This window comes from Rhinatrema bivittatum, chromosome 2 (genome assembly GCF_901001135.1).
Source record: "Rhinatrema bivittatum chromosome 2, aRhiBiv1.1, whole genome shotgun sequence".
Taxonomy (NCBI): domain Eukaryota; kingdom Metazoa; phylum Chordata; class Amphibia; order Gymnophiona; family Rhinatrematidae; genus Rhinatrema; species Rhinatrema bivittatum.
In genome coordinates this window covers 662,695,082-662,721,853 of record NC_042616.1, presented here as the reverse complement: position 1 = coordinate 662,721,853, position 26,772 = coordinate 662,695,082, and the positions used below count along the sequence as shown (strand labels likewise).

General features: G+C 42.9%; 1 protein-coding gene across 1 annotated transcript in view; it reads right to left on the bottom strand.

Moving 5' to 3' along the window:
- Positions 1–455: 455 nt before the first annotated feature.
- The window catches only part of C2H8orf34 (chromosome 2 C8orf34 homolog), a 624,237-nt gene continuing 597,920 nt past the window's right edge, over positions 456–26,772 (bottom strand). The window contains exon 16 of the mRNA XM_029591437.1: positions 456–3,002. The gene's annotated coding sequence lies outside the window, so the exon portion shown is untranslated. The remainder of the gene's footprint in view (positions 3,003–26,772) is intronic.

The window sequence follows — 26,772 nt, the reverse complement described above, 5'->3', positions numbered from 1 at the left end:
TGGCTGCCTATATTATACACACACACACACACACACTTTTACCATCTGATGAGCCTTTGTTTGGATAGAACCAAGGCTAACAAAAATCAGACAAATAATTGTAAATAAATCATTAAGTGGACATTTGCCCAGGTGTGGAATTTATTGTATAATGATCACTTGTTTTCCATCATGGACTGAGAGAACATTTTTCTACTCACTCGCATATGAGAGAAGTGCGTGCTTTGTTTGTATTGCAAAAGAAAAACATTGAAGGTCATTTTAAAAGGAGATACACATGTAAATGTAGCATACTATTGTAGCAATTTTAAAACTTACGCATGTAAGGTGCACTTACATGTAAATATCCAAAGGACAATTCAATGGCATATATTATAGCAATGTTCGAAAGCCCATTTACATGGGTAAAGTGCATTTATATAGGTAAAATCCATAGGTGATTAAATATGGTATTTATTTACAGAATTTCATAATGCCTTATTGAGGGAGCCTTTGAAGATTGCCATTGAAGTCTTTTCCTGAAAAGAAAAATAAATTGTCTTTACACTATTTTGTGTATTATCGAAGCAAGCAGTTTTATTATGTAGCTTTAGTTTCTAATAGAAAACATACATCTCCAACAGCAAAATAAAGCACCATATTCAGCACATGCTTCATTGAATTCTTAGTTAATTAAATCGGTTAGCTCAGTCATAGCATCATATATTTCAAGCATAATTTGAAGATGTCCAAATACACAGCATAGAGTAAATAAACTAGCTCTTGTTTGAATAATGTGATATATCTGAATGTGGTTTAAACAATCTACATTATATGTGTAATATTCATCATGCACAAGATGAAATTCCATTTTGCGTGCATTCCACTTTTCATTTGATATTGTTTACTGTCATTTGAAGAGCTTTTATTGATCAATGAGTATAGCTTTAATAAGAAGAAATGCAATACAGGCTATACCTAATTGTGTTCTAGCCATATTAGAGATGAACCAATCTAACTTTCAGGATTCACAATCATTTTTAGGGATTTCCAGGATGTGCCACAAGTGCTTAGGCACTGGTTCAATCCATCTATCAGACCGAAGGCATAACAACTTCAACTAAACCATAGTGATCAGGTTCAAACTTGGGAGGCGGGGGGGGGGTCCACCACAGTCCTACATGGTATACTATTGAAAATTATAGGAACCTAATGAAGTTCAGGTCATTTTCAATACAGTAACACTGAAGGGGCCGCTATCATTGAGCTCCTTCAGCCAATATTGCATAATTTATAACATTGCCTTATGATAAACATAACTTAGGTACAGTTGTGGTACTGCAATTTTTTATTCTGCATCTTTGGAAGCAGCCTTGTAAATTACAGTCTTTAAGGTGAATTTTAAAAGCTTGGCATGCATCAATTGGGGGATGCGCGAATAAGTCGGGATTGCACATGTCAACCGTATTTTAAAAAGCGTCCAGTTGTAAGCATAAATGTCGCGGTGCACACATCTAAAAAATGTTTAAAAAGGGGCGGGGAAAGGGCATGGTCTGGGTGGGGCATGGGCATTTTGGGGCCTGGCCAAGAGATTTGTGGGTAAATACTTACGTGCCCCAATGAGTAACTTTACTTCTGCTATGGTTGTATTTTAAGCCATAAAATAAAAGGATCAAATCATTTATGAGAAGTTTAAAGGGTCAGGGAGAACTGGGGGGAGTGTAAGCTATCAAACCTGGGTGGGGTGGGTTGGAGGACCTAGCTGTTAACTGGACAAACTGATGGCTGAACTGCTAAATGGGGAATGGCGAGGGCATAAGCCTCTTTTAAAATTCCCCGACTTATGTGGGATTTGTGTGCACATGTGTGTACCCATTAAAATTTGGTGCACATGTGCGTGTAACATGGTTACATATATGCATGCAAGTTACAAAATAGCCGCATTCCTGGGCGCAGGCTGATGCATGCGTGCAAATGTGCGACTGTGCGCCAGTTTGAAAGTTACCTTTCCTGGGTGCAGTTTGGTGCTAGTGTGGCCCTTTCATTGCCTTTTTTCACTGCTAGTTTTTGCCCTTTCCTGCTCATCTTTTTCTATCCCCCCCCCCCCTCCCTGCCAGTACACATCAAGCTGCTCAGCCCAATCTTTCCCACTGAGATCTGCTCCATTAATGGCAGGTGAGAATGGTTTGAGTATGCTCAGAATTGCTGAGACCCTGAAATACCACAGGAATAAGCAGAACAGGTTTCTTGACAGGTGCTTCATTCAGTGTAACCCACAGCCAGAAATCATCCGATCCACACTTGTGATTCATGGGAAAAATTCCCAGTGATCCATCTTTTTAAGATCTTTTAGACTACAGTCCTCCGAAACCCATGAATCTAAGCAGAGTTTAAGATTTAAAGCTAATGTTTTTTGCTAAGGTCTAATAAATACACACCTAGGAATTTAAGAACTGCTTACTTTTTCCAAGACTGTAATGGTACATATTGGCACACGCTGGTAAGTACTGAAATTTTTCATAATCTAAAAAATGGTGGAAGTTTACAAAAATATAAGTAGTAGAAAACCTTAGAGAGGATAAAATACCTAAATCCTTTAACTCCTTGGTGCAAAAAGGTCACAGCGCATCTCACTGCCGGCAATGCGATGCAAGCATCTCACAGCATCGAGAGGTTGAGTGAATTTGTTCTTTTCAGGCAGAGTGTAATATATATCTAAGGTCAGTTGCAGGTTTAAAAGAGAACTTAAGAAAAAATGCCACAGAAAAAAAAATGCATTATAAAAGTTAGCTACTATTGTATTACTTATAGTTGTACCATTGTCAGCATTACAGGTGTTGGTACATTCCAGCAGATCAGCATCTACATGATAAAGAATTTCTCTGAAGTATTGTTCATATTACAAAAATAATGTAAAAAAAACATTGTACATGAATAAACTGAAAAAAAAAATCTGTAGATCTATATTTGGACAATTGATTTTCTAGTGTTCATTTCCAAATGTTTCCAGCAGCATCATGAACCTGTAAAAGAAAGGACATTCTGTTATTAAACTAGAAAACCTCTAAAGAGAGATTTTTATTTAAAAGACACATTAGAAGTAAATCAATGAGCTTTTAAACTGACTGTCTTTGTATCTTTTTCTACAATTTTTGGAAAGCAAAAAAAAAAGTCTGGATGTTATCGAAAACATTTCACTTCTGCAAACATTATCTACTATTGCAATTAGACTAACTCCAAACAAGTTCTTAGTTCTGTTAACCAGGTAAGAATTGGTCTATAGTGGTACTGAAGCTTCAATTCTGGAAGAAATTACTCAGGGGTGAACTGTTGACCTTTCAGAGAATTTATAGAAAAAAAAGTTGTGATTCAGTCTTTAAATTGAAATCTCACTTTAGAAATATCTTCTATGAGGAAATCTGGTGAGGCATTATGGAAAATATCTGATTTCTTAATTTAACATTATGTTAAAACATGGTTTGCCAAACAATATTTAAAATTATAACATTGGTTTCCTTCATCCAATCATTTATTTTAAGGGATATCTGGATCTGATAATTCTTATTAGGTATCAGTTATGTGAATTTTATAGTATGTTAATGTGTTTGATTTGTCACTGTTTTTTTTTCTCCAAATCTTTTTATTATGTATTTCTGAAGAAGTAGATAAAGAAAACGAATATCCAAAGTTACAATCATTATTGAATAACAAAGGGTACGAAGGATGTGCATCCCAAATGTTTCATTTTGGTTTGCTTTTTTAATGGGGGGATTCTTTTTTTTTTTCCCAGTTTGTTTTCATGTTTATGTTGATTTAGTTTATTTGTCAAACTTATGTAAACATTTAACCCCTTCCCCCCCCCCTCCCCGGCTCAAAACAATCTGCTGCCTGAGACGAGGAAAGAAATAATGGCCTCCCTCCACCCAGGCTCAATGCAGTTCAAATCAATGAGAAAGCAAAAAAAAAAAAAAAAGGGGGGGGGGGAACGCCCTTGGGGGCGGATTTTCAGAGCCCTGCTCGCCTAAATCCGCCCAAAACCGGGCGGATTTAGGCGAACAGGGCCCTGCGCGCCGGTAAGCCTATTTTACATAGGCCTACCGGCGCGCGCAGAGCCCAGGGACTCGCGTAAGTCCCGGGGTTCTCCGAGGGGGGCGTGTCAGGGGCGTGTGTCGGGGGGCGGTCCCAGTCGTCGCAGCGTTTTCGGGGCGTGTCGGCAACGTTTTGGGGGCGGGTACGGGGCGTGGCTACGGCCTGGGGTGGTCTGGGGGCGTGGCCACGTCCTCCGTACCCGCCCCCAGGTCGCGGCCCGGCACGCAGGAGGCCCGCTGGCGTAAATCCCCCGACAAAGGTAAGGTGGGGGCTTAGACAGGGCTGGGTGGGTGGGTTAGATAGGGGAAGGGAGGGGAAGGTGAGGGGAGGGCAAAAGGAAGTTCCCTCCGAGGCCGCTCCGATTTCGGAGCGGCCTCGGAGGGAACGGGGGTAGGCTGCGCGGCTCGGCGCGCGCCGGCTATACAAAATCGATAGCCTTGCACGCGCCAATCCAGGTTTTTAGCAGATACGCGTGGCTCCGCGCGTATCTACTAAAATCCAGCGTACTTTTGTTTGCGCCTGGAGCGCAAACAAAAGTAGGCCTATTCGCGGAGTATGAAAATCCGCCCCATAGTGTCTAGTCCTTTTGACTATTTGAAAAGTTAGTGAAGGGGAGCTGCAGGGTCAGGATTCCCAGAGGAGTGGCAGATAGAATGCTAATGAACTGTGTTAGAAGCGAGCTTGGCCCTCAGAAAGCCATAAGTAAATTGATTTACAAATTACAATATAGTAAACCTCCCATACCAAAATAGCTCTACCTGCAGACACTCAAATAGTAACAACCCAACTTATGAAAAAGCAAATCTGCAAATATTACACAAGGCCCTAAAACACTAATACAACTCCTATTAGGAAAACAGGAAAAGACAGGCTGCTATACATTCATACACAGAAACCACACGCCAGCAGAATACTGCACTTCAGTCACACATACAGAACACTAGGGGTGTGCATTCGTTTTGAACTTAAATGTAAAACGCAACTTTTTTTTTTTTTAACTTAAAAAAGTGATGAGGCGAAAACGATCGGATTTCCAACTTATTCAACATAGCTATGTTGAATATGTTGGAAATCGCGATTGTTGATCCTAAATAAAAATTTAAACCCCTCACCCTCCTTAATCCCCCCCCCCAAGACTTACCAAAACTCCCTGGTGGTCCAGCAGGAGGCCCCCCCAAGCTGGCCAAAAGTTCCTTTTGGGTGCAACGAGGGTCCCGGAGCGAACGCGCGGGGAATCACGTGACGCCGCGTCACTCCGACGTGACGCCGATGTCACGTGCTCCTCGCAAAGGAGTTCAGAAATGGCGTCCTGACTCCCCGCTGGACCACCAGGGAGTTTTGGTAAGTCTTGGGGGGCGGGGGGGGATTAAGGAGGGTGAGGGGTTTAAATTTTTATTTGCACGTATGGACATAGACTCAACTTATGGAATTCTCCATATGTCCATATTGACCGAAATTGACCCCCCCTTTCGACTTATGGACTTATGAACATAAACTTTTGGTCTGCACATCCCTAGTTTTTACCTTGTCCTGCACCACTGGATGCTAAGTACGGATTTATTCATGTCACTCCTCGGAGAAGCAGCAAATCCCTCTTCAGAAATCAGTGCAGAACAGGGACTGACTGCTTCAGTCAATGAGTGCTGAATGCGGATTGATCTCTTCAACGACAGGATGTGGGGGTTTGGGGCTAAGGTATTTGACTAGTTTTTATAAGTTAGAGGATGTGTGTGTGTGGGGGGAGGGGGATCAGTGCCTGATAATTGTTTAAGTTATTTTGGGGGTGGGGGGGGGGGGTTAGGAAGAGTTAGATTGGCCTCTCTCAGCCATTAGGACAGCAATTTTATTTTTTTTAATTCTTTATTTATTGCTTTTCATTTCATTACAATAAACAAAATATAACATTGAAACATCATAATGACTGAGGTGAATAAACATCTAACCATATTACAACTTAATCATATACTTTTCCTTTATCAACTCTTTGTCAATCATAATTCAAAAGGAAAATGTAGTGAAATCCTCTCTAAACTAAACGGCATACAAGGGTAAAACATTTAAACCTAAAGAATATACATTATCTAAGACCTGTCTTTATTATTAGAGCCAGCCATTTTATGCAAGTAGGTCCTTCAAACCAGCTGGGTCTAAAAATGAATAGTTCTTACCTTCCAACTTAATAATACACTTACATGGGTATTTTAAGTTGAAATATCCCCCTTATCTAATACTGCAAGGACAGCAATTTTTAATTTGCATATTATATGCAATTTTTCAAAGAGAAATTGCCCGCTTTGTTTCTTTTTGAAAATTCATAGGTGCACTTTGCAGCTGATATTTGTGTGGGCAGTGGAGGGGAGTGGGGGAATATCATGCATACATTAGAAAATTAAATGTACATATGCTGTGTTCTTCCTGTAACCTATGCATGCCCACAGGAGCGCATATTTCCTGGGGATAAAAGTGTGCACATGTTTGAAACTGCACAAATTTATCGTATTAAGGAGGGTAATTTTCAGTTTTGGTTAATGCCTTTGAAAACTGCCCTTCCCCTGAGCGAATGGAAACTATAAAGTCCAAGTATATATTAATGAGCATAATGAGATGCAAATTAGGGCATAATGAGTTTGTGCACGCTATTCACTACACCACATGCTAATGCTCCCAAATTTATCATCAACTTCAGTCTACATTAGACACTGATTGCATATTGAGTAAAACCCACCTACTGTCTGGAGGCAGTTGTTGATGAGAAACATTTCTGCTGCTGCATATGAATATTTTGAATATGATACCCAGGGTTCTCCTATGATTCTTTTCTCCTATTGCAAAATTTCAAGGATGCTTCTATGGTACAGACAGGCTACTGGGTGAGAATTCCTTTTATCCCCAACAATAAACCCATACACACTGCATCTCACACACACATGCCAGAGGTACTACTACATAAGCCAGCTGCCGAAACACACCCAAGAGAACCTAGCTAGTGAGAACCACTTCGTGACAAGTATACCTTCCTATTAGTGAAGTCCAAGGGGACAGTGACAACTGCAACATCTACAATGCTAGCAATCATTAGGGATGTGAATCGTTTTTGAACGATTAAAATTATCGTCAGATAATTTTAAAATCGTCCAAAATCGTTAGAGTGCACAATACAATACAAATGCCCCTGATTTATCGTCAGGGGCATTTGCATTGTATCGTTAAATAGGGAGCGAGAAAACCGGCACACCAAAAAAACCCTAAAACCCACCCCGAACCTTTAAAACAAATCCCCCACCCTCCCGAACCCCCCCCCAAAATGTTTTAAATTACCTGGGGTCCAGTTGGGGGGGGGGGTCCCGACGCGATCTCCCTCTCTCTCTGGCCACGGCTGCATTGAGAAATGGCGCCGGTGGCCCTTTGCCCTTATCATGTGATAGGGCAAAGGTAGCGCCGGCGCCATTTTGGTTTCTGGCTCCCGACATCACGGGTGCAGGAGATCGCCCCCGGACCCCCGCTGGACCCCCAGGGACTTTTGGCCAGCTATTGGGGGGCCTCCTGACCCCCACAATACTTGCCAAAAGTCCAGCGGGGGTCCGGGAGCGACCTCCTGCACGCGGGCCGTATTGCCAATCTTCAAAATGGCGCCGGCGCTACCTTTGCCCTGTCACATGATAAGGGCAAAGGCCCACTGGCGCCATTTCTCAATGCAGCCGTGGCCAGAGAGAGAGGGAGATCGCGTCGGGACCCCCCCACTGGACCCCAGGTAATTTAAAACATTTTTGGGGGGGGGTTCGGGAGGGTGGGGGATTTGTTTTAAAGGTTCAGAGTAGGTTTTAGGGTTTTTTTTGGTGTGCCGGTTTTCCTGCCCTCCCCCGATTTACGATTTTTAACGATTTAAAAAAAAAAAAAAAAAACCACGACGATAAGATTTCCCTCCCCCCCCCCAGCCAAAATCGATCGTTAAGATGATCGATCACACGATTCACACCTCTAGCAATCATATCAGGTGTAAACACCAGCTCACACTGTCTAAGTCTCATCTCTATGATTTGACTAAGCTATTCTATCTTCCTAGGTGATGAGGGATATGGATATCAACTGTGTTTCCTCACTCCTGCAGATTTTCAAAGAAGTTCAAAAAAAAGAACATTAAGTCCCATCTATCCACTTGCTCTGTCATCGAGTGCACAGTTGGAGTGATGAGTTTGCTTCAGGTATTTGCATTGCTTTGATGGGGGTCTTAAAGTATTCCCCTCAAAAAGTGATAATGATTGCAGTCACCTGCTGTATGTTTCACAGTCTTGCAATTAGGTATTCCTATCTATCTGACATGAATCCAGATACGGAAAAGGATCCCCAATATCTCCTCTGGTATATGGAGGGAAAGTATAGTGAGTAGGAGTCAAGTCAAAAATCAAGTGATCATGGATAACTTCAGCTGTGCCAACAAACTCCACATCTCATTGGTATGCCACCAGAGAGGAAATACCACTTGAATTAGTGTTCTCAAAGAATTACTTTTGCTATACAGAGTACAGATGCCCTCCCCTGCAACGGCCTACCACATTCCCCACTCTTGCCAGTTAAGCATTAACCACTTTGTGGAATAGGCAGCTTGTTGGAAATGTGGCATGATATGGGAGAAGTAAGAAGGAATCAAGACTCTTTGTACAGCTCTGTGGGAAGAAAGAAGGGAGCCCGGCAAATGGTCAGGAGTAAATAGCAGGTGGGATGGGTCCTAGCATACAGTGGCCCAGCCCCATAGCAGGTGCCAGAATCCTGAACTTGTGAGGACAATGGGAAGAAAGATGAAAGGAACAAGAGAGGGGAAGCGACCTTCCCTTCCCAAGATTCACATCCATCTCCTCTTATCACTACGGAGGGATGTGTAAGAAAAGTCCCTTCCCAATACCCAAAAAAATGGAGGGTGCTATCCCTCCATACACCTTCCTCCATCACCCCCACTCATCCCTTCGGATCTTCCTATACATCTGCCTGGCATCTACTCTTCACCTCACCATGCCTCCTCAAGTCGACTCCCCCCACAACTCCTACCCTATCCCCCACATTCAACACCTTTCGCACATACCTCCTCTTTTCCTCCACATGAATTCTCCAACCCATCGCAAATCCCTCCTCCCCATCCTCATCTCCCCCTTAACCCAATTACTTGGCCTCACCACACTATTCATCATGCTACTCAACTCCCAATCCCTTGCCAAAAAAAGTCACATCCTCAATGACCTACTACATGACCAAAAACCTGACATATTTGCAATAACCGAAACCTGGCTCAAGGACACAGATACTGTGATCCTAAACCAACTCCCATTACACACTTATGACATTTTCTCCCAACCCAGACCGAAAAAAAAGAGGTGGAGGATTACTCCTAATAGCCAAAAAACCCCTCAACCTCAGGCCCATCAAGACCTGCCCCCACCCCAAGCTTGAAGTTGGCCTATTCAGATCCACTGACCTTCAAATATGCATTGTATACGCCCCCCCCAGGCCTACTAGAACACAATCCCTCCCCCCCTCATCGAAATTGTATCTAACAATATCAACAACGAAAAACCAGCCATTATACTGGGAGATTTCAATCTCCACGTTGACTCCTCTCCCCTCTCACCATCCTGTGAAACCATACTATCTGCCCTACAGGCCTTAGGCTTCTCCCAAATTATAACCACCCCCACACACAAAGCAGGGCACACCCTAGACCTCGTATTTATCAACTCTAACATTCAGGCCCCCTCACTACCCACATGTACCCCTGTACCATGGTCTGACCACTCCCTTATTGAATCCCATCTCACCATAAATATCACTTCCACCTGCAATCAGCCCCAAAATAACTCATTCTCATTCCGCAAACCCTGCTCATCCGAAGAGCTCACCGCTGCCCTCACTGACTCCTCAAATAAACTTGACTGCACATCCCCTGATACTGCACTCAACTCATGGAGTAAACTATCCCAGGACATAGCTAACACCTTATGCCCTCTCATTACCCACAAACACACACCTTCTTCCAACAGCAAGCCCTGGTACAATACAAAACTACACCAAATGAAACTCACCCTCAGACAAAAAGAGAGAGCCTGGCGCAAAGACCCTATCTCGCAGCACTCCGCATCCTACAAAACATACCTACACACATATCGCCTTACCATTCAAAAAACTAAACGTGACTATTATGCCACCAAGATACACCAATACACATTTAATCCCAAGGTCCTATTCTCCTATGTTGCAGCCCTCCCCAAACCCATCATCCCCTCTATCACCGATGAGGAAGCCAGCTCCAAATGTCAAGAACTAGCTCTGTACTTCCACAACAAAATAGCCAACCTACTCCTCAGATTCCCCCAAACCACCACCCACCTTTCAAACACTCCCTCTCACAATCAAACCCCGCAATCCCATAAAAGTTCACTCCACTCCATTGATCTCACCTCCTCCAAGGAAATAGAGTCCATCCTCAAAAAAATCAAACCAGCATCCCACCCATCCGATACCATACCTACCAAATCCCTACTCTCCATTCCCAACACCATAGCAAAACCCTTAGCAGATATCATCAACTGCTCCCTAGCGTCCGGCTCCGTTCCTGATTCCCTAAAACATGCTATTGTCAAACCCCTTATCAAGAAACCTACACTTGACCCCAAAGACCCATCAAACTACCGTCCCATCTCGAATCTCCCATTCATTGCAAAAGTCTTGGAGAAAGTAGTAAACACACAACTGATGGACTATCTCGAAGATAATAACATCCTTCACTCCTCCCAATTTGGCTTTCGAAAAAACCTGAACACCGAAACCCTCCTACTATCACTCACTGACTCCCTCCTCACCGGTCTTGACCATGGACACAACTATCTCATTGCCTTTCTTGATATATCTGCGGCCTTCGATACTATAAGCCACAATCTACTCATCTCCCGCCTAGCAGATATAGGTATCTCCGGCATAGCCCTCCTCTGGTTCAAATCATACCTGACAAACAGACGTTTCTCTGTTAAAATTGGAAATCACGAATCCTCACACTTCACCCTCTCCCAGGGTATCCCCCAAGGTTCCTCCCTCTCCTCTACCCTCTTCAACATCTACCTCCTCCCCCTCTGTCATCACCTCACTGAACTCGGCCTCAAATTTTACATCTATGCGGATGATGTTCAGATCATCATCCCACTACGTGAATCTTTGGCTGCCACTATAAGCTACTGGGAGGACTGCCTCACCTCCATTAACTCCCTCCTCACATCCCTACAACTTGCCCTAAATTCTTCCAAAACTGAGCTCATACTTATCCACAACCACCAGACCCTCAAATCCATTCCCACCAATGACCCTATGGCCCTCTCTCTCACATCACAACCCACAGTTCGGAACCTTGGCGTCCTAATCGACCCATTACTGAACCTAAAAAAACACATTAGCTCTGTACTTAAATGTGGCTTTTATAAACTCAACATCATAAAAAAGCTCAAGCCACTGCTCCACACGCATGACCTCAAAAACGTCATCCAAGCCACTATGTCATCCAAGTTAGACTACTGCAACTCGCTATACCTTGGTCTCCCCTACTCTACCATTAAACCCTTACAGATCCTCCAAAATGCTACTGCAAGGATAATTAGCAACGCTAGAAAAACAGACCACATAACCCCTATCCTAAAAGACCTGCATTGGCTTCCCATCCCATCACGCATACTCTTCAAATCACTCACCATCATACATAAAGCTATATACAAAGATAACTCCAACTGGCTCAATGAACCGTTCCGTCTCACACAATCCACCCGCCCCACCAGAGCAAACCACAAACTTACCCTTCAAGTCCCACCCCTTAAGAGTGCCAGACTTTCAACAAGAGACCGTGCCCTCTCAATTGCAGGCCCAACCCAATGGAATGCACTGCCATCAAACCTCCGCCTGGAGTCATGCCCAAATAAATTCCGCAAAATGCTAAAAACCTGGCTTTTCCACCAAGCCTTTCCGGACTAGCTTTGCTACAAACCACCCTCACCCTCCATCCCTGTAAATATCTGCCCCCCCTCCTTCCACCCCATCCTTGTATTTAAGCCCCCTAATTTTTCACCCATCCAACTCTCCCTATGTAAATAGCTCCCATTTCCTCCCCCCTCCCCCTTTTCTATTTTAACTATTGCCTCGGACTCCCTGTTAGAGCCCCTCTAACTCTTGTTCCTGCTGGTTCTCCATCCCCATCTCCCCGTTCGATGTACCTTCTACCTGCTGTTATAACCAATATGATGTGTATTTTAATGTCGGTATAGAAAACTGTTAAATAAATAAATAAATAAATAAATAAATAAAAGTAAATCAAAACAAATACAGTATTTGTTCCAAAACAAAATACTTTTATGGAGAAAACCTTGTAACAGCACATTTGCAAATGCAACAAACCGGTGAGATAGAATGTGTATATGTGACCTTTTGTTAGAGGAAGGCACTGTTTCTAAGGCACACAACATCTTTTCTTAAACTGGGCTACTTCCTTAGTCTCTTTCCCCACATTCTTTTCCCTAGGAGCGGGTTCTTTCTGTGGGGTTGAAAGAAACCTTCTGGGCCCAGGCATTGATGTGTAATCTCCCTTGTGTGTATGTTACCATAGCTCTTTGGGACAGGTAGACTTAGAAACCAGACTAGAGTTTTAAATTAAAATTTACTGTTATTAATTGTAAAAGAATCAGCAGATGCAAAAAAAATAAAGTGTTCATTTATATCCAGAGACCTTGGCTGTATAAGAGTCAGGATTTAAATGATCTCTACCTCTGTGGATGTGGTCCTCCAGGCAGGGATTTGAAACTGACTTATCCTCCATGGAAGGGATTGATAGGTGTCCCAAGTAAGCTGGGGTGTCCTAACCATGACCGGATACTCTACCCAGTACCTGAGATCCACGTTGAATCCCGTACTCCAACCTGGCAGTTTCCTGTGTCCCAGTAGTGGAAAAGTCTGTTGGGGAGTCTCCAGAGGTCCTTCTTCTCTTCCCTCCCTCCAACTCCTCTTCCAAAAAACAGATGCAGCCTTTCTGGAGGAAGGGCACACGAATGAAAGCAATCTTTACAGCTTCTAGCTCAGGGTAAGGAAGGGTGACAGAAAAATACTTCCTTCCCCCTTGGTGGAAAACTCGTCTTATCAAAACACTTCTCTTCTCACTGCACACTCACGGCAACCTCCTCTTTGACTGGGTGAAGAGGTACACAGTTTCCTTCTGACCCACTGAACAGGGGATACTGCCAGAAGGCTCAGAGTAAAACTGTGAAAAAACTTCAGAAAAACTGCAAAAATCCATCTGCTTCTCTCTTCCCTCCAGTCTACTTCTGGGGCCTTGGCAGGATAGTGTCTCTCCCTTCTGTGTTAAGCTGCAGGCCTAAATTGGGGGGGGGGGGGGTGTCATTCATCAAATCGTGTTATGGCATTATCGCGGGTGTTAAGGTCCTAACGCCCACAATAACGCCATAACATATGTGATATCGCATTGCAAAATGCTTATACAAATCTGAAAAAATGTATTCAAGTGGAAGAAGTAAATGGAATTGAGGGTTGTTTAACTTTGCATGCAATAAAGAAATCTACACTACTGCAAATTGCTACACCATTTTTCTTGGCGTTATGCATCACGGTCGAAATGGGATTTATTATTTTGGGAGGAAGGGTTTAGAGAGAGAGAGAGAGAAAGAAAGAGTGAGAGAGTGAGCCTCTGTAGAGGCCCCACTGATTTTTGAACTATTTATTCCACTGTAAGAGGGGGCACTAGTAACGGGGTGAGGAGAGAAAATGGTACAAATCTTCTCTTCTTTCACCTTTCATCCCTCCATATGACATTAAATCTTCACTGATAACTGTCCTGTTTGTATGTATTACTGTGCATGTTAATCTGACCCCTAAAACCCAACTCACCCCAAGTTTCTAGTGCCCCCCTCTTACAGTGGTATAAATAGTTAACTTTTTGTGAGCCTCTACAGTCTCTCTTTCTTTCTCTCTCTCTCCCAGCCTAAAATGGAATTTGTGAAAAAATTGCATTATGGGCATGATATCACACAGCTTAATGCAATTGAAAAAGGTGTAGACAATTTCAGCAAAACAGTGCGATATCTTGTAACTTCACACTTTGTGACACCAACCCACTTTTGCAGAAATCCCAATCCCTCTCCTTTTAAAAATTAGCATCGTACCACGCTTTATGGTGCTTTTCGCATGCAAAAATGCCTTAATGCATGCAAAAACACCATAATGCGAGTTGATAAATGGCCTGGCTAGCTGGATATAACAGGAATGATTTGGAGGCATTCCTAAGCAGGGCTTTCAAATTTAGGGGGGTCATTTATCAAAATGCTATAAGGCGTTTTCGCATGTGTTAAGGGCTTAACGCATGCGAAAAGCACCGTTAATGCATGCAATAGCACCATAACGTATGGTGCGATGCAAATCCGAAAAAGAGGAGGAGTTAGGGGTGGGAGTGGTTAACCATTTTGTGAAGTCCTATCTCATGACTTTAATGCCAATTTTAGCTACATCTTTTTCAGTAGTGTTAAGCTGTGTGATAGCTTGTGTTAAGGCTTCATTGCATTTTGTGATGTGTTCTCAAGGGCCTGTTGGAGCAATAGAGTGTGAGAGAGAGCAAGAGAGTGAGTGAGCCTAGCCGTAATGTCCTAACTCTAGACAGGTATTTATATCTGTATGGGAGGCCCACCTAGTAACTCGAGGTGAGGTTTAGTTATTAGTGTAGGACAGAGCTTTCCAAACTTTTCATGTTGGTTACACACTTTTTAGACAAACATAATTTCGGGACACAGTAATTCAGTCTACTAGCAAACCAGAGGTTAAAGGTTAAACGAACGAAATGTATTTCGACAATTTATGTATGTTTCCTTAAATATATACATAATAAAATGTTTCACGACACAACCTATCTTGTGAAAACCTTTCATTTATATTAAAATATATAATATTCCAAGATTAATGTTATTGTTATAATTTATGAATAACAATAATAAAACAAAGTTATTGTGTTATTCAATTTACCTCTTTAATGAGATATATGAGCTTGATGGGATGAACACAGCTTTTGAATATTTGGTGTTAATAAAGTCCAAAGGGTCTTCTGCGTAATTTTAAAAAGCTGGCCAGTTTCACACTATAAAATTGATAGCCTCATTCAACTAATTATATATGGCTATGAGAGTGAAGTCTGGAATTTATAGGAAGGGACAGAATGTCAATATAAATCCTGCACCTCCAGTTCTGTAACTCTGTGCATCCACTGAAATTCCCCCAAACAATGGAGCTTGAATGTTTCCCTTACAGCTCATCATACTGAAAGATATTTTCAAATGCTGGTGTCACCTCACAGTAACAGCAGCACAAACACCTTCCACTGCCAGGCACATTGTGAACTAAAATAAAACCTCGTAAAAAAGACACTCAAAATCTATACTGCAATCCCATTGTAACATAACAGTAATAACACCAAGGACTCAAACAACAATAACCCTACCTGTGAAAAAGCAAGGGTAAATATTACACTGGGTCCTAGAATACCAATACACCACCTACTGAGGAAACAAAACAAACCAGATTGCTATAGATCCCTATGCTAGCAGAATCTCTCATAATGGTCACACACACAGAGCAGAGACAGACCCTCACCAAATACAGAATACAAAATAAAGGAGCACAAATTAGACAAAAACTGAAATGGAAACCCCAAGAAGCCAGACTCTGTGTATTAACAATGGAAAAATAGAACCACCATTCCTCATAAAACAAATAAAATCAAGAAACAAAGCATCAGTTATAATAGTAAAACCATACTAATAAAAGAATATTTTAAAACTACTGATAAATAGAATTTCTATTAATTAAAATCATACATTTTTTACAATTTCCCAAACACCAATAAAATATTTCAAAACAGCACATATATCAAATAACACCCAATAATTAAAACTAATAAGGAATTTAAAAAGCCCCTGCTGTCCATACGTGGGAGCTCTTGATTTCCAGTCACCCTGATATTGTCCAGGATTAGGAGGTTATCCTCTCTCACACAGACTCACATGTCCATTCTCTCTCACACATACACTGTCACATACATACACATTCATGCTTTTATACCCACCATAACCTCTCGCTCTCACAGACACTGACACACTCTCAGGCTCTAAGACATCTCTCCCCCTCCACACACCCCCCCCCACACAAACTCTTACTCCCCTGGATTTTCTCATACACACTCTCTCTGGCTCCCTCACGTACACACAAACACACACACCCAGGCAAGCTTCCAGTCATTCTCACACACTGAAACTGACCCCCAGGCAGGCTCCCATTCATTTTCACACCACTCCCTCACCATCCCCCAGGCATGCACACATTCATTCTCACACACACAGACCCCCAGGCAGGCACCAATTCATTCTCACACACACACATATACTACACACTGGCCGGCACCTATTCTCACAAATACAAACCCCAGGAAGACACCCATGCATTCTCATACACAGACACACCCTCAGGCAGGCACCCATGCATTCACACACATACACCCCTAGGCAGACTCCCATTCATACACATGCACACTAAAGGCAGACCCCCTCTCTTTCTTTTGCCAGCAACCTCAGAGCCTCTCTCATTCCTCTCCTGCCACTGTCACTGATGCCGCATGGCTATTGGGGAGGCGCTGATTGCTGCTATTGGCACTGAAGCCCATTCTGCTGCCTCCTCTGTGCAGGCCCCGTGGGTTTCCACTTCCTCCATGTTGATCTCGTACATTGTGAGATCCGCATAGAGAAAGTGCTACTCTTGCACATTACCAAAGATTACATGTGCCAATCAGTAAAAAGTAATTTCTTTCTTTTTTTTTTACCTTTGCTGTCTGAACTTAGTTTTCTAATCGGTTGGTCACAGGCTTTTTTGTTCCACCTCCCCTTTCTTATTTTTTTGCCAATTCCTTTCATATTGTCTTTTTTTCTATTTCTTTTCTCTCCATCTGTCTTCTTCCCTCAAACATTGTCAGGTTCTCATTCTCATATGCTTTCTCTCTCTCTCACACACACACACACACACACGCAGGCTCTCACTCTCACATGCTCTCTCTCATACAATCATTCATATAGTCTCTCTCTTGCAAATGCTGTCTGACTCTCACACACCCAGGCTCTCTCTCACTCCCTCATGCTGTCTTGCTCAAGCACAGGCTCTCACTATCACATGCTGTCTCTTGCACACACATACAGGTTCTCACATGCTGTCTCTGCAAACATTCAGGTCCTCACTCCCACACCCAATCTCTCAACGCACCTCATACACGCAACCCAATCTCTCAACGCACCTCATACACGCAACCCAATCTCTCAACACACCTCATACACGCAATCCAATCTCTCAACGCACCTCATACATGCACACACTCTATGGGCCCTCAGCCTCTCTCTTACCTCTGGGCCTCCTCTTCACAGGTCGCTGCAGGACGGGCTCTGCAGCGGCCCTGATCTTTTCGGACCGATCCACGGTGGGGGCCTTCTCCTCTTCTCACACGCTGTAACGACGCTGCTCCTCTTCTGCACGCGGCTGATGCTCCTCCCCCTTTCTGCCCGTGCGGCTCCGGCAACATTTTCCTTCCGGGGCCGCGTGGGCAGGAAGGAGGCGGAGCATCTGCACGTTTCGACGTGACCTTGTTCTTCAGGCCGTGGTGAGGTGAGCTCCACTATGGCCATGCCGATCTTCCTGCTGTGTGTCCGCGGCACACAGCACAGCGATTCTTTACTGCTCAGCCGCCAGTGGGATGAGGTCCACTGGCGGCCGCATTGGCTCCCACTTGCCCAGGGGTCAGGAACCTTTTTGGCTGAGAGAGCCATAAACGCCACATATTTTAAAATGTAATTCCATGAGAGCCATACAATATGTTTAAAACTAAGTACAAGTAAATGTGTGCATTTTATGTAAGATCACACTTTTAAAGTACAATAAGTCTCTGAAAATATTACACCAGGCCTTAAGACACCAATACATCTCCTATTAGGAAAACGGACCAAGTCAGGCTGCTATAGAGTCCTACACAGAAACTACACGCCAGCAGAAAACCTCACCTGAATCACGTGCTGTCCCTCACCTAACATAGAATAAAGAGACCAAAACGCATAACAAGAAGCATGCAGAAAAAACTGAATTGGAAACTGCAACAAGCCAGAGTCTCTGTATGCAGTGTAACAAAGGAAAAAAGAAACATCACCCATCCTTATAAAACAAATCAAGAAATATAAAATCATCAGCAGTAAAACTGTACTAACAAAAAGAACATATTTCGAAACAGCTGATGAGTGGAATATCCAATAATTAAAAACTCATATAAAACATTTCCAGATACCAACAAAATATTTCAAAATAGCAGACACAAAGACCCAGTAATGAAAAATATTAAGGATACAAACATGTTTTTGCTCTGCATACCTGGGAACGTTTGATATCCAGGTCTCCTGAGATTGTTCTGAATTATCAGGAGGAGGGGTGGTTTGCTTGGAACTTTCTCCTCTCTCAGTCACATACCAGCGCTCTCTCTCACACTGGCTCTCAATGACACACCTATACACACATGCTCTCAGTACTCACATATACACATGTTTTTTCTCTCTCACTTATATAGGCTCTTAATTACACATTTACATACATACTGTCTATCTTTTCACGCTTACACACACACAGGCTTTCAATCACACACATACATGCTGTCTTTTTCTCTCACACACAGACTCTCATTCACATGCTTACAAACATGTCCTCTCTTTCTCTCATTTAAACACAGGCTCTCAATCACATACTCACATGCTCCATCACCTAAACCAGCTCTCAATCACACACAGACACACATGATCTCTCTCTTACTTATACACACAGGCTCTTAATCATACATACACATGATTTCTCTCACACACAAAGGATTTCAATCATACACACATACTCTTTCACACAAACAGGTTTTCAATCACAAACTTACACATACAGGTTACCAATGGTAAACTTACATTCATGCTCTCTCTCTCTCACAGGCAGGCTCTCAATCACAGACATACTCTCTTTCACATGTACAGGCTCTCAATCATTCACATACATGCAATCTCTCACTCTCTCATACACACACACAGGGCCCCGCGGCCCGGAAGAGGAAGTGGAGAGTATCGGGTGTGTGCGCGGCAAGAAGAGGCCACGCTAGTGCGCTCGGCATCGGCCCGAAGAAAAGAAGACTGCAGCGCGGCTCGCTCATTCACTCTCTCTCTCCCCCACCCCGGGAACTCGCGGCAGCAGCAGCCTCCTCCCAACGCTAACCTCCTTCATTTTCAGCCCTCGCGGAGGCGGAGTCCCATCGGCCGCGGTTGAAGCTCTTCATTTTCCTCCGAGCCGCGCTGCAGTCTTCTTTTCTTCGGGCCGATGCCGAGCGCACTAGCGTGGCCTCTTCTTGCCGCACACGCACCCGATACTCTCCACTTCCTCTTCCGGGGGGGGGGGGGGGGGGGAAGAAGAGAGCACGCCGGTGCCGCTGACTCCAGCTGTCCTGCCGCGATCCGCCCGGGCGGAGGAGGACCGGGGAGCAGCTGGGTCAGCGGGAAAGTGTGGCGACACTTGTCTGCGAGCCAGATGCAGCCCTCAAAAGAGCCATATCTGGCTCGGAGCCATGGTTTCCCGGCCCCTGCACTTGCCGGTGTGTCACGTGCACCGGGCTTGCGCGACACACCGGCACACCTCAGGCGACACAGTAAAGTGTCGCGACACACACTTTGGAAAGCTCTGGTGTAGGGATTAGGGGCCACTTTGACATTCAAAGTGACTCTCTAACTGGGTAACATCAAGCTAGGTTGAGAGAACATTGCACAAATCTCATCTTTGGATGAGTTTCCTCACTCCGAGGGTCATCAAATCTTCACAAGAGAGCACTGTTATTATTGCAGTTTGCGGTAACTTAGCTCTTTGCATAGGTATTAGTGCAAATTGCGATAAACGCGCCCCTTTTTCTATCACAGGCGGTATTTAGTGCATTTTGATAAATCCAGGCCTAAGCTTGTTAGCATGATATTCAGTGCTATCTAGTTACATTTGATCAGGTAACTTAAGCACACATGGCAGATCTAAATTTTCCCACTCACATTTTGAACAGGGAAATTTATCCAAATGTTCAGCTGCACAACCAGCTGGGTAAGTGTAGCTGAATACCTATATAAAGATAACCAAGCACATTTTCAGGTTATCTTACCCACTCAGGGGCTGATGCAATACAGTGCGCTCAGCCGATCGCACTGTACAACCCACAGTCAGACGTGGATTAAATAGGCACTAATCCACCCCCTAATACAATAGGGAGATTATTAGTGCCTATTTAACGTGCGTCCAACGTGGAGTGAATGGGATAGTGTTCATCACATGCAATTGCATGTGAATGAGGCTATTACTCATTCACTCCAATGCCAAAAAAAAAAAATGTGCATTTCAGATGCACATTTATCGCTCAGCTATTAATGTCTGCCTGGAGCAGACGTTAATAGCTGAGTGCATCGAAAAGAAGTACAGAAAAGCAGAAAAAACTGCTTTTCTGTACTTCTTTTAAAAGTTAAAAAAAAAAAAAAACTCAGCTGGCCGCATTGAAGACCGACACCGATATGCTCGGCATCGGTTTTCATAACCGGCCGGCTGCGCTATGATAACCGATGCCGATAAACTCGACATCGGTTTTCATAACTGGTGGACTGCGGTTATGAGAACCGAAGCCGAGTTTATCGGCGTCAGTGTTCATAACCGGCAGAATGCCGGTAACCGCGGGGTTGCATTAGCAAGGAGGTGCTAAGGTCGCGCAAGCCATTTTGAAAATAGGCTCAGTGTGCGCTAGGCCCAGCCACGTGCATAAAGGCCGGATTTTATGCACGTGGCCTTTTAAAAATCCGCCCTTAAATGAATTGGAATGAAAGAAATGACAGCACATCCCTAATTATTAACTACCAGTAAAATTATTGTTTATCAAGATATGTGACCAGCAGAATTAAGAATAGATGCTCAGAAAGCTGGTCACCGGGGGCTTCTTTTCAACAGTTCTCTGTGCCTATGGCATAATATTTTGGAAAATTATGCCCCAGTAATTCTGTGTATGAAACCTGTGCAAACTTATGATATGTCTGATATTTTAAGCACTGTTTCACATATATAATTTGGAACAATGCAGTACAGTTTGCTTGAAGAAAATTTAAGCACATTTTCTTTAAAGGTCAATAGGTTTATCTGATATAATTTGTAACTGAAAGACTTCGGGAACTAGTCATTCAGATGCAAACATCTATATGACTTCATGGCCCTTACAGCTTTCCTGAAATCTAAAACTTTAAACATGACAAAAGTAGTGAAAATTGCTAGAGACATCTGAGCCAATGATTGCTTTGGGGGAATAAAAATAGTTGTATCATATAGCTTTACTTTACTAACAAATGTCAAATACTCATTTGAAAACTTGACAAAATATCTTAGGACACAAATAGCATATTTTTTTCCCATCATACTGCATTTCACATGTGTATTATTCAATAACACATTTTGCTGACATGCCATAAGAATCATTTTTTGTAAACTACAGACTTGAAGCTGTAGTAAAATCACTAATGGAACTCTGGCACATTTTCTATAACAAGTTTTCACTGTGAATAATGGAAGGGATAAATAAAGACAACTGAGAAATTTTGTCCTCATTCACAAAATATTTTAATAAATATGATGTCCTATGTAATATTTCTGGCATTAAAAAAATGAATACATTTAAGTTTTCTTCTTGCTCTTTTGGAAGAACAATTGAAAAAATAGTAGCAATAATTTGGATGTGCATTTGTATTTTCACCTTATATTAAAATAGTATTTTAAGTGAATTACACTTAGAAAACAGCTGCCCAAGGTGGGCATGCCATTCCATAAACCCCATATGCTCCTTCTCCTCAATCTATTCTAGCCTACATGCTAGCCCACATCACACTGCTTGATATGGTTTTTTTTTAATATAAATACAGAATTTATATTGGAATGCATAGTTGCAGGCAGGATACACTTAAATGACAATAATGAAAGTCCCGACAAACCTTGAAGTTCCACATACCAGTTTAAAGTACTCCCATACTTTGCACCTGCATCAAAGCAGCTAATACTTCTGCTATTGTAAAGCAAGATTTCATATTCTATACCATGAGCCTTAATTCCTCATCTCAGGGGAAATGAACTGGCAGATATATAGACAGCACGGTGCTGATTCAAAAGATGCAGGTGTAGGGTTTGGTAATGCATACACATATATCTCTTACAAAATAGCAACTACTGCGTATACTTCTGAACCCAGCCACAGAAACCTTGTACCCAGGTACAAACTTCTAGGGAGATTTACTGAGCCATGATAGTTTATGGCGAGAGGTGCCAAATATCGTGGGGGAGGGGAGAGAGTTTTGAGGAGGCATCCCTGCGATATTTGGCAGGGATGCCTGACAAACTATCACAGCAGTACATGGCGTGCTATTTATTGCGGCACAAAGACGTGACAAAAAAAAAATCACGCTGCAGTACGGGGCCTTCCCACGTAATAGCAGCCCACCTCAGCCAAGGCCGTCATCACTTACCAAAGGCCCCCCAAAAAATCCCACACCCCAAATTAGTAAAAAAAAAAAAACCACCCTGGGGGTCTTTGAAGACCCTTGCCCGCCCCTTCCTCCTACCTATTGAGGCAGCTCTGGCCTGCAAAAAACTAAAAAAAATAAGGAAAAACATGCGGCGATAACTTGCTCCCATACACTACCCTTCCTCTTAAAGCCACAAAAGAGCCCCCTTTGGCTTAGGCCTCACTTTAATCCCATCCCTCCCCTCCCACCCAAATATTGTTACATCCTCGTGGTCTAGTGTTTCCCCCACCCCAAAAAATGACCATTGTCATCTTGGAGGGGGGGGGGCAGGCATACCCCACCCCCACCATATCTCCATAAGATGTCATCGGTAGTCAGTGGGGTCGCAGAGTGCCCCTAGCTCTGGACCTGTCTACACCATTTCTCAAACAGCGACAAAAGTCTTACTGAAATCCAGGTAGAGAATTTCTACCACACCAAATCCATCACTTTTGTCACTTCATTACAGAACTCTTCTAACTTGACAGGATCTTCCCTTTGTGAAACCATTTTATCTGGTGTCTGCAATCTACTTGTTTCAAGGTGCTGCAGGATCTTTTTCTTTAGTACTGTTTCCATAGTTTAGCCAATCACTGAAGTTAGACTAAAGGGTCTATAGTTGCTTGTCTCCTTCTTGTACAAACTTTTATGTAGAGGAACTACATTCACACTCCTTCAGTGTCTTGGAATCTGCCCATTTTCAAGTATAAAATGAATGGAGTGTGATAACTTGAGCAATAGCGGCTTGGGAAACAGCCAGGAGGAATATGGAGGCAGATTCTGGCTGTTCCTTATGTGCAATTTTATTTATAGTGAAAAGTAAAATAGAAAATAATACAGCTCACCTTGTAGTTCTGGAAGCAATCAAACAATAAATACAGCAGGTCTTCACACAGACTGAATGCTCCCTGGGCCTTCTCTAAACTTTCTGGGTCCTGACTCCTTATAGAATGGTGAGGGAAGCCTCCCTTCCCCCAGAATCCTTTGCAGTGCTGGTCTTTTAGGAGGACTGGCCAGATAGCTGTGGCCAGTCCCTTAAGGTATTGTGAGGGAGTTTCCTGTTCACTCCCTCAAATGGAGCTCAAGGTGTAAGGTCCGCATATTCTTCAGTTCTTTTAGCCTCCTGGATGTATATCATCAGGTTTATTCACTCGTGTTTATTTAAGGACTTTAAATACCTTCTCCTCTATAATTTAGTTATTTAAGTGACAGACTAAAGATATAATTCATTGAAGCTATTTTTTTGGCTTCTGGATGTCAAATGAAGCTGAATATCTGAACAGCAATTATTGTAAAAGTAGATGTTTGGAAGATATTCAGAAGTAATTGTAGATGCTTCATTAACATCCTCTTTTCCTTCCACAGACCTGCTCACAAACATCCATTCACCCAAATACAATATATTTTTGCCTTTTTAGTCTTTCACAAACCTGAGATCCAAACATAAATTACTCCTGCCTAAGGCTGGCATAAGTCTATACAGAAGCACTGGGGCAGATTTTCAAAGGGGTACGCGAGTAAGATACGCGCATACCACCCGAAAACCTGCCCCAAGCTCCCCCTGCGCGCGCCAAGCCTATGTTGCATAGGCTCGGCGATGCGCGCAAGCCCTGGGACGCGCATAAGTCCAGGGGCTTTCCTGGGGGCGTGCCGTGGGCGTGGCGCGGTGGCGCGTCATCCGGGGCGGGGCCGCGGGCATGGTTCTGGCTCAGGGCGTTTCTGGGGCGTGGCCGAGTCCTTCGAAACTGCTCCCGGGCCGGGGAATCGCGCGCAGGCAGCTGGCCGGCGCATGCGAGTTATGCCTACCTCGGGCAGGCGTAACTTTTATAATAAAGGTAGGGGGGTTTAGATAGGGCTGGGGGGTGGGTTAGGTAGGGAAAGGGAGGGGAAGGTGGGGGGAGGCGGAGGAAACGGGCAGCACGCGCAGGGCTCGGCGTGCGCAAGGTGCACAAATGTTCACCCCCTTGCGCGTGCCGACCCCGGATTTTAAAAGATACGTGCAGCTACGCGTGTATCTATTAAAATCAGGCGTACTCTTGTTTGCGCTGGGTGCGCGAACAAAAGTATGCACGCGCATACTTTTTAAAAATCTGCCCCACTGTGTTTAAGGAAAATGGCAAAAATAAATCAATATGTTATGAAACTGACTGATAGTGATTCACTACTACTCTGCTTCTTCTTGCTCATCCCATCCCATGCTACATTACATCTTGTTAACTTTGAAATTCTGAACTAGTGTGAGCTTCCAAAATGCTCTTTAACTTTTAAATAGGTTTCATCCCTGAAGAGATTCCAGTTAAACACAAATGACTTTTTACATTTCTTATTAAAGTAACTTTAAACCTTTTGTTACTTTATTTATAAATTTAGAGAAAAGCAAATGGAAAACTATTATTTAGTAAGGCCCATGATTTAGCAGTTATTTATTGTAAGTAATAAGGAGTTTCATGGTGTTAATGTAATAGAAATATGCAAACAATGGGATGTATTTTCAAAGATATGCAGTTGAGTGTCTAATGTCTATGTGTAGGGATATGTACACTAGATTATATAGAGAGATAATGAGACAGATTGTGAACTGTTATTAGATTTCCACAATTACATTTGAATATCTGGTTGTGTGCCTAAGTAAGACTCCAAGGGCTCTGTTTACTAAGCATTTTTTGCATGGACTCAAAACAGAAGAAAACGTTTAGTATTATTAACCGGCCCCCAAAATTTGATGCTTAAACGCTTGGTACTGGATCATTGTCATCATCACGCATGAAAATTCACAATACAAACATGAAAATACATCATAATATTGAATGAGAAAACAGCTCACAAACAATTACCACATGGGATAAACTAGTAGATTAATAAATATAAACACAAAAATAAGAACATAGATTTTTATGGGAAGGACCATTTTACAGTGAGATCTGAGCCATTTGTCATATCCCTAAAGACAGAATTTTTAGTTCCAGCACATTTTTTTAAGAGTTTTATTTTCACAAAAGTGTGAATAATTCAAATGCTAGAGCAACTAAAATGCAAAACTCTAAATTAATAAATATTCCTATATCAAAATAGAAATCCAGCAAGCAATAAGCCCTGTGGCCAATGGGAGCAAAAGGAGAGTAGCACCATTGGAAAATAACCTGATATGACCTGTGCTTCGATAGATATCTGCGTCAGGAGATCCTTTTACATTAATCCACAAGTGTATATTTGTAGCAATTCTTCCTCAAGCTCCTCAACAATGTCTCCAGAGCTGTCACAAGAGGTGGGCAAGCAGGGCGACCACTTGGGACACCAAGCCAGAGAGGCACCACATTACCCTTTAGTGTCAGTCTGTGGTGAGCTTGTAAACACATCAGCCCAAAAGGGAAGTGGACACTGAAGACAACTTTTGTGACTGCCGTGATGTTGTTAATAATGATTTTGAAAAGTACTAGTATCAGTACTGAGCCCTGGGGTATCCTCTGGTCAATTTGCCTTCCCCAGAATGGACTCCGTTAACCGTTTACCATCACTCTCTGTATCCTGCCACTCAACTAGTTCCCCATTCAATTTATAATAATCCGAGTTATTCCCATACTGTCCAGCTTGCTTACTGTTCTTTTATGCACAACAATATCAAAAAGTATTACTGAAGTCCTATAGACAATGTTTACTGCACTTCCCTGATATACCACTTTTGTCTCTTCATTAAAGAACTGAATCAAGTTTGCCTGGCAAGACTCTCCCTTTGTGAAACCATGCTGTTTGGTGTTGTGTACTTTCTTCAAGGTGCTTCATTTTTTCTTTAGTAGAGTTTCCACAGTTTTACATACTACTGGTGTTAGTATAACAGTTCTGTACTTGATCATCTCTTATCTGTCTCCACTTTTGAGTAGCAGGAATGCATCTGCTCTCTTCCATTTTCTCAGAACCTCCCTGGTCTTCAGGGAAGATGAATGGAGCAATGAAAGCCACTGTTAGTATATTTTTGTGCTAGTTTAAAATCCAAGAGTGTATAACATTGTGG